The sequence below is a fragment of the Penaeus japonicus genome, unplaced genomic scaffold (assembly GCF_977035675.1).
Source record: "Penaeus japonicus unplaced genomic scaffold, GWHDUDI00000001_assembly GWHDUDI00000016, whole genome shotgun sequence".
NCBI lineage: Eukaryota > Metazoa > Arthropoda > Malacostraca > Decapoda > Penaeidae > Penaeus > Penaeus japonicus.
Window position 1 is genome coordinate 34,328,872 of NW_028234418.1, and position 10,000 is coordinate 34,338,871.

The following is a 10,000-nucleotide window of genomic DNA, read 5'->3' on the forward strand; positions in this document are numbered from 1 at the left end:
ATGATATTTCCGTCACAGCCAATCACACACACAACTGCAAACTGTTGATTTCTGTGACGGATGCAGGATATGGGGGAATGGGAAGCTGTTTACTTTGGTTACGATGCGGTGAAGAGCACAGTTTTCTGACCTCATTACTTTGGATCTAGATTCTTGATTAAGTATTTATGATGATGTATATAATGCCATTTAAGTAAGCTTAGTTCCAGTCGTAAATATAATATCAGTCATCTGAAGGACGCTGTGGGTAGTTATTTTAATTTTATTTTATACGTGTATAAAAAAAACTTTTTTTCTTCAAAGCTTTGTATATACACTTGTTTGTGCACTCAATCATCCACATCAGAGAGGGAATATACTAAGTCACAACCTTCAGCATCATATATTAAACAATAAAAGCAAAGTTGACTGTGATCTTTTTGATGAAATGTCATAACAGTGGGTAACATGTGATCCTCATTTCCATTATCATTATATCAATAGAAGTGTATACAATAACAAAAGGATAATAGTAATAACAGTAATGATGATGAAAATGAAGATGAAGTAAGCTGAAAATGAACATTAAGATGCAGTTGAAGATTAAGATAAAAAAAAAACAGATTAAGATGAAGATGATGATGATTGCAATAGCTCATGGTACTCTCACCTTCAGAGGTTTTACCGGAAGAAAAATATCACCAGAAAATCCGAAAAATAAGACAAAAGGAGACGGGAAAGCAGTGTCAACGTCGGCAACAATATACATGCTAACTTCACCTGTTTCCCCTAATTACATTTCTTTCCGTCCAGAGTCACGACAGGTTATCTCATGGGAAGACAACTTCATTAAGACCTGACCTGTTTTACCGTTTCTCCTCCGCTAGGTCACTGACGATATCTCTTAACTTGACCTCTTGGGGGTTTCAGTTCTTTGTGTTGGATTTTTTTTTTTTTTTTTTTTTTTTGCTTGTCGTTATCTCTTCACATTCTGGGTACGCTATCGGGTTCCTCTATTTTATTTTGCCAAGGAAAATACTGTATTTATCCTCATATGGCACAATATATGATGATTGTAATTCAGTCATTTCACAAGCCTGTTTGATCCCCTAACGGCAGAGGAACGAAAGGACCATCATCAAACCTACGGATTTGCACGCCCAGAATAAGACCTACAAATAAAACTCGGCGTGGACTCCCTCTGGCACGTTGCCAGATCAGAGATTGCCCGTGAATGTTTCGTCCTATCGTCTTTAAGATGATTTATACCATCTGTGCGGATAATACCAAACCGTCAGGGTAGGATATCCATTAAAACTCAGTTCATTATACTTGGTGCTGCGTCAAGCGAAAGTTTATGAACGGTTTAGTGAAACTCGGCTCATTTTAGTATATAGAAGGGATTTAAACAATAAATAAAAGGGGAGATACGACAGTAAGCGAAGTTGCTGAAACCTTTGAGACTAAAATCGTAGGAAATATTAGCAAATGAAGCATTTGTTATATACTCGACATTAGCCCTAAATCTTTCATTATGCTTTTAGTTAACTTTTCTTCATCCTCTATTTTCTTAAATTCACATTTAATTTTCCATTCTTCTACAAGCATAGCTCAACATGATTGTAGTTATTAAATCTTTATCCCTTCATTCCCCAGCCAAAACTTCCTGTCAGTTGACACATTCTCTTACATCGCCCTAGCGAGTCAACGCCTTCAAATACTGCATTCATAAGAGTCACACTTCCCCGAAAGTCATTAGTGGAGGTGTTTAACAAAGAGTGCGTGCCTGGCATACTTAAAGATGCAAGGCTCGCTTACATGTTAATTCTCTTACTTTAAGGAACATTTACGGGATTCGTGGGTTGTAAAAAAAAGTTCGGTTCTTGAGGCAGGGACATTTATGCAAATATACACGTGCGTGTGTGTGTTTGCGTTTGTGTTTAGATAAGTGTGTGTTTGAATATACTGTATACATATATATATATATATATATATATATATATATATATATATATATATATATATTCATACGTATACATATACGTATACATACATACATATAGGTACACATATGTATATATATATATATATATAATATATATATATATATATATATATATATATATTATATATATATTATGTATATATATATAGAGAGAGATATAGAGATGGATATGTATAAATATACATATATGTTGATGTATATGCATACGTATATATATATATATATATATATATATATATATATATATATATATATATATATATATATATATATATACTTATACGTATAATATATATACATTATTCATATTTATATACATATATATACATACACACACAATATATATATATATATATATATATATATATATATATATATATATATATATTATACATATATATATATGTGTGTGTGTGTGTGTGTGTGTGTGTGTCTGTGCGTGTGTGTTTGTTTTGTGTATGTGTGTGTGAGTGTGTAATTATGTAAATATATATATATATATATATATATATATATATATATATATATATATATATGTTTGTGTGTGTATGCATATATACATATGTGTATAAATATGTATGTGTGCATCTTTATATATGTATATGTACATATATACATATACATATACAGTATATACACATATACTTATATATGTATATATATAATCTATACACACATACACACACACATATATTTATATATATGTATATATATATATATGTATTTATATATTCATATATATATGTGTATATATATTTTTTCATATATGTATATATATTACATATATATATATATATATATATATATATATATGCATTTATATATTTATATATATATGTATATATATATTTCTTTATATATGTATATATACTACATATATATATATATATATATATATATATATATATATATATACCTATATGCATATATATATATATATATATATATATATATATATATATATATATACCTATATGTATATATATATATATATATATATATATATATATATATATATATATATATATATATATCTATATATATATATATATATATATATATATATATATGTATATATATATATATATATACCTATATGCATATTATAATATATAATATATATATATATATACCTATATGCATATATATATATATATAATATAATATATATATATATACCTATATGCATATATATATATATATATATATATATATATATATATATATATATATATATGTGTGTGTGTGTGTGTGTGTGTGTGTGTGTATGTGTACACGTATAAATATTTTTTTTTTCCCAGTTATAAAATGTATCCTCTTTTTTAGACTATATTGTGCAAACAGGCATTTGTACTGAAACGTGAGAGCATTATTCCCCTGTTATTAGAAAATAATGGTGAACTTTTCTTTTTAATGACCCGTTAATAATGAATCTACTTACAAATATTAGATATCTACAAATGGGAATTTATTTATTTTAATCGATAAAAAATAGCTACGGTTGTCCATACTTACTCAGTATTTACAGGGCCTGTATTTGATCATATTTTCTGAAGGTCTACACTTGCCTTATGATTCCTTCTACCTCAAGCAAGTCCATTCTTCACAACCGACCGAAACTACATATGGAGATTTCCTTTTGAGACATTCTGACCTTTGATTTATTCTTTTTCAGGTGTGCTTTTTTAGGTTTTAAAGATTTTTCGATTCAACTTTCAGAGATTTGCCAGTATTTTTCTCTCCTTTTGTATTCAAGATTGGAGACTATGAAGGATGGTTTAGAGAGGTCTTGGTCTGTTGCTGTCCTGATATTAATGTTTGCATATAGTACATCTGTTTGTTTCGGTCCGTATTTGTAGCTAGGGTTTCATGGATTCCGTGTCACTGAAGGCCCGTAAACAAAGAATTATATGCTTTTCTGAAGCAGATTTCACAGGATCTCTAATACGTACTGCTTGGAGAATGCTTTGTCTAGACTATATCTCAATTTTCTTCGTATAGACACGTGGCATAATAATTCGCAAATATAACAATTGCCCTTATATACCCTGCAAAAACAACCATCCATACGAATCCTGCACAATAGGGTATTGCATAAATAAATATATGACAAGAGTACTACCATTTAACTTCCTTCAAACATGCCAAAGGATAGCTAAAAGTTAGACAATATCAAAAGAAGTCCTCCTGTAGCCAGTACAGCGGTCTAATGTTAAGTCTAGTAGTTCTTAGAAGTGCCGAGCGATGGCGCTGAATATCTGATCACGTGATTTGTTGGAGAGAGAGAGAAGGTATAAAATCTTTACACGTGGCAGTGAGAGAGAACAGGACTAGTCTACGCGACAAGCTCAATGGCAATTATCTTCATCTCACTAGATTATGCTGGCGAAGTTTTACAGACAATCCCCGTGGTAATTGGTAATTTCCATGAAGTTGATATAGATTCTGGTTTCACAATCTCTCTAGCATCGAGTGGTCTAGTGTCATTTGAGTCTATTAATTTGGTTTTAAATGTGTGTGAGTGCGTGCAAGTGTGGTTGGATTTTGGTCATCCACATACACATATTTCGGATAAATTAGAATGCTCTGATATTCCCCAATTGCAATATTTCTCTGACAGGATTATCTAATAGCTAGATTACAGAAACAGTTCCTTCTTTTATACGCTACCGTAAGCCATCTGTACCCCTGGCGGCCAAAGTGCGGAAGCTATGCCGTTAGTAAAGGCGTTAGGCAAACTATTACACAGACGCAATGTTAGTACACTACTAGTATTTTCTTTCAATTTGTTTTCGACACAAATTCCATTCGCTGGTTCAGGTTCGTCCCGCTTTTTTCCGAGTCCAGGCATGCATGGGCGGGGTGCTGTAGCCGACGTGTTTGAGTATTTACGATTTTTTTTTTTTTTTTTTTTCGGGAATTCTGTGTACTGTGTTGTGCATCTTTGTGCGTTTTGCAACGATGCATTTTGAGTTTCCCATTCAACGTTTCTTTTCAGTCTCAATTCTACGGATGATGATTTAATCTTAGATCATCACTGTCGATTTCAGTTAAAGGAACGATAGCAACACCCTCAATGTTAAACCAGAAGTCATAATCATTAATAATGTCATTATTTAAAAAGACATATGTCTCCTTAGCACCTATTCAACCGGCATTTCAACCCCTTTGGGCCGATGTTGCCAACCCAAAGGTCCAAATAGTCTCAGCTGCAACCACTACACTACCTAGAATTAGTTTGTTGAAAGAAACTTAACCAAGTCAGAACTCTTCCAGGGCCATTCGTACAGTGAGCTACACACTTGAGTATCCCGTCGCTGTAACTCCTCCGAGGAAGAAAACGGTTAAACAACCTCGTTTCCCTCGACCGCCTGTTTTGGTAAATGTTTGTCTGTTTACAACAAGAGCCAACTCATTCGTTATTTCTTTTGGATAACTCTTCTCGTTCTTCTTTGTTCTTGGAAATTCACTTGCTTGTTTGATTATCATAGTCCTAAGATCCTGCTTTATCTAACTAGTTACTAAAAAGGTGAAAACGTTAGACTTTATCAAGACTTTAAAGTTAAGAATATTCTGATCTTTGATTCGCTATCGTACTGCTGCATGGACTGTACCAAATCAAACGGCCAAAGATAAACAAGGAGGTAGCTTAAAAAAATATCTTGTTTTCCACAAAAAAAAAAAAAAAAAATGCCACTGGAAAAAGAAAGAAAGAAAGAAAAACACAGCTTAAAGATGTGTTTGAGAGGTCATAAAAAGCAGATGTTGTGGTATACTGGAAGCTGGTTTCCTCTACTTGGGACCTGGAATGCTTTTAAAGAAATATAGTAAAAGAAAGCACACAAATATCTATTTACATAAACACACACACGCACGCACACACATACACACACAATGGAACAAGTTATCTTAACAATGCTGTTCATAATGAAAGCGATGGTGACATAAATAATCACAGGCATGATGTTAGCAAATTAATGAAGTTAAATACCCCCCCCCCTCCCCCAAATACAGGTATGTTCCCATTTTCCTTATTCTATACGTTCTGTTTATTTTTATTGTTAATCCTCGATTCAGCAAAAGGTTGCAAGAGGATGTGGACCAATCAAGAGGGGATATACGCATATCTCTTGACGAATACTGGTTTTACGAATTCCATCTTTTTTCAGCCCCGGTTTGGTTTACAGAATGTAGCCGCAACGACTAACATTTTTCAAGCATTTTCATTCTAACATGACAATATCAGAATGGGAGAAAAAATATATGCAGGCCTATTCTGTTCTGGCATTCAATTCAATATCTCCGGCTTTGTATGTTTATTCTTTTGTAAAATAATGAAAAACAATGGCTTTGAGTAGTACAACAAATATATAGATACAGAAATGTAATAATGAAAAGCTATACTGTCATCCTTCTCGGACTGTTCGATAGACCTCTAAAGATAGTTATGCCAGAGTGCATTATACTAGTTATGATGTATACAATGCTAGGGGAGAGGTTGTGTACTAGTTAAATTTTGTTTGGTGACTGATGATGGTAAATATCATTATAGATACTCTAACTACCGTAATGTTCAGCCCTCAAAAAAGTTTAGTTTAAAATCACAAACATAGATGGCACCACCCTTCCCCTAGCACCATCAGGAAAGAAAGGCTCTCGCAAGCATTAGCTCGGGGCGCCTTTCTCTTCCCTATTTCTTCATGTTTTTTGCTGTGTGTTTGTTTGTTTTTGTCGTTGTAGGTTTAAGTCGATTGGGTTTGGCCTTCATTTTCTTCAATTTAAAGCTGCGTTAATACTTACCCAGGGCATAGCCTGTATTTCTTGCATTAGACTACTATCTTTTTAAGTCTAACCTTGATATTTGTGTGTTATTCATTTTCCCCCCAAATCTTTAAAATACGATTTAATCAATAAACCCAAATTGTGAAAAACGGGAAGTATTCTTCATAGCATCCAGCCTAGCTTTATCCACCATCGTTGATGAGAAAAAGAATAATCTTGAATATTATAATGAGCACATTAATTCCTCTCTCTCTCTCAGATTAAGAAGAAAAGAAAGAAAGAAAGAAAACAAAAAGTTACATCTTTCAAGAAGAATAACAATAGCTGCTCAGAAAAGAGTTTAGATGATAGCAGATGCGAACTACAAGCTACGCAGAAGGTCCTTTTACCACTTGCCTTTTACGAGTCGTTGGGGATAACATCGTAACGGCGAGTAACACGCGTCTGTGCTGGTTTGTGGCCAGCTCATGGGTTAAAACTGCTTGTTGATTATTTGCAGGTTATCCCCTTTTCATTTCATCTGTTTTTCGTTTGTTTGTTTGTTTGTTTGTTTTTTCTTTCTTTCTTTTTCTTTTTTTCTTTTCTTTTCACTAGTTAATGTTATTTTTTTTTCTTTGACGTACTTTGTCTCCTCTCTTTCTCTTTCTTTCTTTCTCTCTCTCTCTCTCTCTCTCTCTCTCTCTCTCTCTCTCTCTCTCTCTCTCTCTCTCTCTCTCTCTCTCTCTCTCTCTCTCTCTCTCTCTCTCTCTCTCTCTCTCTCTCTCTCTCTCTCTCTCTCCCCCTCTCTCGCCCCCCCCTCTCTTTTCTCTCTCCCTTTCGCCATTCCCAACCTTCAGCAAGCATTAATCCACATCTAGAATCCTTATTGCAGATTCTCACCTCGCGCCGGTACAGATTGTGTTGCTAATTGCCGGCAGACGAGGGGTGGCCGCACATTATTAAAGAACTGTCTGGTGCTGGTGAAAGCACGCTGCAGCCTTGGCATCTCCGGCCGTCTGTATATTTCACTAATGTCGACAGCGGACAAGTTAAACTACACATTAGCAACAGAAGCAACGTGGGGCCCCAAACACATGCGTTATTCCCTGTGGGTCTGTGTTATGAGAGCAATGTGGTGGCCGCGGTACCTCTCAGCTGTGTGATACGTACTTTTTATTAGCGTGTTGGATATGCTCTTACAGAGAACTGTGAGGTGTATATATAGTGAAAGTAAGAATATGGAATCGTATCTGTTATGTGTTTATGTGCATTTCGATTAAGACCTTTCTCCATTTTGAGAAATATGTATTTGTTTCTTGTCTTTTTGTTACAGTTGAGTTTTTTTTCCCCCAGTTATGTGTCCCTACGGATGAGCTAGGTAGTCTAACGGTATGCAGTCGCATAAACACACATACACATATTTATATATACGCCGAAATAATTTCATGTTGTTTAATTGGTCTTGAATTTATATCTAAGAAATTTAATGAATGATGCAGACATCAAACCTGGAGGACTAAAGGTTCATGCATTTTTCTTTGATTTACCGAGACAGCATGTCAAAAAAATCATCATCTTTCCATTAGCTCTCAATGTTCTAGTCAGCCCCTTTGTCTCTTCTCTGAGTCATGTTTGTTTGAAGTTCATGAACTTTCTATAACTAGTCAGGTCAGTCTTTGTTATATTATTTTCTAAGAACACCATGTGTCCAGCCCTGTGATTATATTATATGACCACTTAATACTTGGATATCAAACCCTCCTTGATAAATTCAACCCATTTCTGTTTTGTTTATGCTTTGACTAGGGCGTGAAGGCGTAGAGTCTTTGATCTTTGAGTCTTCGAAAGGCTTGGGGCTTTTATCAACTTTTACCTCATACAGATGTGTGTGTGTTTGTGTGTGTGTGTGTGTGTATGTATGTGTGTGTGTGTGTGTGTGTGTGTGTTTGTGTTTGGGAGCGTTTACATATATCTGACTTATCAATATACGGTCACACACGTTTGCATATGTATATGCACACGCGCGCGCGCACACACAAAAAAAAACAAAAAAAACATACATATATGTATGTGTATATATATGTATAAACATATATGAATATATACAAATATATGTAAACATATATGTATATATACTTATTTATATATATACATATGTGTGTATATATATATATATGTATATATGTATACACATACACATATATATACATATATATATATATATATATATATACATATATAGTATTGTATATATACACACATGTATACATACAACAATATGTTTGTTTTATCATATACACAGTACACAGACAGCAACACACACACACCACACAACAAAAAATACACACTCATAAACACACACACAGTGAAGCTAGCACACTCAAACATAGATTTAAGAGCTATGGCCGGAACCAGCTAAAGGCTCTCACGGTGCCAGCTGAACACGCATGTTCCGTAACCGGTTGCGTTTTAACGTTATTTATTAAAACCTTCGCTTTGCATTTGAGATTTGTTGCAGGGATAATCCTTATAGTTGCCTGTAAGCTGATGGATTTCTGTTATCAATATTGACATTCCCTTAGAGTATATGCAGATAAATATTCTTATCTGAAAATCGTCTTTTTTTTTTTATATAAGATCGTCTTTCAGTGAATAGCATGATTGATCCCTAATGTCAAATCCTTATGAATAGATAAATAATCAAATGAATAAATAATCGCTGGTAATCGTGTATTCATAAGTACCACTGTAGCCTTTTGTATGTCAATTGTTTTCCTTGTATATTAACAGCCTTTATGTGTTATTGTTTCCATGTACTGTAACGGGTGACTGGAGAATCCTTAGTTCCGTTGTTTAATTGCCTGTTGAGTGTTGCAGCTTGTTGCAACTGTACCTGTTGATATTATCATTGTCTTGACTATAACTATGATTGGTTGTAATATTGACATTGATTTGGGTCTCATTGTTTGTTTTTTTTTTTCATTATTTGCATTACCATTATTGTTAACATCATTTTTGTTATTATAATCATCATTATCATTGTCATCACCAATATATCATTATATTCATTATCATTATTATCATGATTATCATTATTATGATTACCGTTATTATAGCTATTATAAGCATTATCATCATTACTATTATTGGTGCTAAATTTATTCATATTATTGTTAATATTGTTGTTGTATTTATTTTCATTATTATTGCTATTGCCATTATCATAATCATTATTACTTTTTATCACCATTATAT